We start from the raw sequence: 2,336 nt of genomic DNA on the forward strand, positions 1-2,336 counted from the left end.
TCCATTCTGGACACTCTTTTCTCAGTCCCGTTTTAGGTTCCTGCTCAGAAACTTTTCCCTCCTCTCTGGCCCAGAATTAGCTCCAACTCCCCTCCCAGACTCCTGTTCTTTCATCCTTCCTTGCAAGACCTGGGCGTAGCTCACACTGACCTCCGGTGTCTCCTATTTTTCTCTATCCCATGTATGTTTTTTCTTTGCCCCATTTTTTAGTTTACAAAATGTTCTCTTTCCAGGCACAAAGAATGTTATCATTTTTGTATGCTGGCAATTGTGTTTCGCCTTAGATTCTGGCTTCCTGAAAGACAGTGCTGTATTTTTGAAATAATTGCAACAAACATGGGTTTCAGTTGTGGCTTTGCAACTTACTATCAGAGGGTCTTTGGCAAGTTACTTTGCCTCTCTGAGCCTCATGGTCTTCGCCTATAAAATATATCTAATACGTCTGGCCTATAAAATATATCTAATACGTCTATCCTGACTCGCCTATAAAATAAATCTAATACATCTGCCCTAATGATTTAAAGTGTTTTGCATGCATTCAGCAAGTGGAGGCAGAAGTGCAATAGTATTTTATTTCTCCAGTATTTATCTGCAGAACCATCCAACTAAATTGAATTAAGCAGAAGAGGTTTGGGGTAAAACAGCAGGAGTAAAACCACTAATGAATTTCCTCCAGTTAACCATGTGTGCACAGAAACACCTGTCATCCAGGATTCCAGAGAAGTTAGTGTGTGGGAAGAAACTGATGTTCTCCCCTCATCCTTGGGACTTAAAAGCCAAAAGCCCAGCTATGGAAAGAAAACCACGAGAGGAATTTTTGTACTGGAGTANAAGGTGCTGGTACTGCTAAAATTCTGCTCTCAGCAGGGTTGACCCCTTGCAGCATCTTCAAATTCATGTTCAGCTGATCTTTATTGAATATTTATTGTGTGCCAGGTGCAGAGTTCTGTTCACTGCTTCATGTGATTTTATTTTAAGAGAAGACAGACCTAGAAGGTGAGGCCTTTTTCTTTCCTCTGGAAATAAGCGGGATTAAGATGATTTTCAGGATTCCTGGTATCTTTGCTAGTGCTGATCAAGTCACTCCTCTGTTTAAAATTCCTCTAGTGGTTCCCCTACAGAATAAAATTCAGTCTCCTTTGTGTGACAGACAAGACCTTTTGTGATCTACTTGTTCAGTCTCCTTTCCCGAAACTCCTCCTCCCGGTTCTTTCTTTAGGTCCAAGCAGGACTGAACTACGTATAGTTCTGGGAAAATTTTATACTCCTTTATCCCTCTTTGTGCATGCTGTTCCCACTAATGTCCTCCCTTTTACAGCTCACAGCATACTTTCTCTGTAAAGAGCTTCCTTCCTCCTGGTTCCCATTGTACTTTGTGTACATCCTTATTGAAAGTAATTGTTTCATCATATCATAGTTATAAATACACCTGTGCCACTCATTAGCCAGAGCTATGTGAGGGCAAAGATGTCAGCTTTTCATTTTTGGTATCCCCAGAACCTAGTTCAGTGCTAAACATGTAATAGATACTGAGTGAATTTTTGAATGAATGAATGAATGAATGGGCTTTCTTGGAATAAGCTATTGCCTGTGGCCTTTGCTTTGGATTATGTAAGAAGTGTGTAGATTCAAACCTGGAAAGGNACAGAAAACTGGAACAAATGCTTTTTGAGTGCTTACTGTGTGCCAGGCCCCATGACAGGAACTTTGCATAAATTATTTCATTCCACACCCAACCCTGAAAGTTAGGGATTTCTTTTTTAAATAATGTTCTGAGTTTTTTTTCCTGATTATATGTGTGAGACATACTCACTGTAGAAAAGAGAAAAATAATAAAGAAGGAAATAAAAATCCTCTATGAATCTGCTGGCCAGCATAATCCACTATTAAATGTTTTGTTGTATTAATTCCTGTCTTTTGACCTAGAATATGAACCTATATTTTGATAACATGGGATTGTATTGTAAATACCATTTTGTAGCTTGACTTCTATTCCTATATAATATTCTACTGTGAGTATTTTACTAGGTGGGCAAATATTCATGTAAATACTTGATCATTTCTCCTGTGGTTGGATACTTAATATCATTTCTACTTGTTTATAATATAATATTGTGTTAGGAGGGAAACTTTGGGAGTTTTAGAACTGTTTTTCATTTTGATACAAGTTGCGGGTCAAAACAAGAGAAACATTATGGTGAGCATTGTTGCAGTGTTCTTGTTGACATTTATAAAGAACACCACTGAGGCCTTTAAGAATTGCACATTTACAAATATAGAAATGGTTTTATGGGCCAGGCTCCTCCTCAATCACATTTCTGTGGTAAGTCCTGGAG

Source organism: Crocuta crocuta, unplaced genomic scaffold, assembly GCF_008692635.1.
Source record: "Crocuta crocuta isolate KB4526 unplaced genomic scaffold, BGI_CrCroc_1.0 scaffold1531, whole genome shotgun sequence".
In the NCBI taxonomy this organism is placed as follows: domain Eukaryota; kingdom Metazoa; phylum Chordata; class Mammalia; order Carnivora; family Hyaenidae; genus Crocuta; species Crocuta crocuta.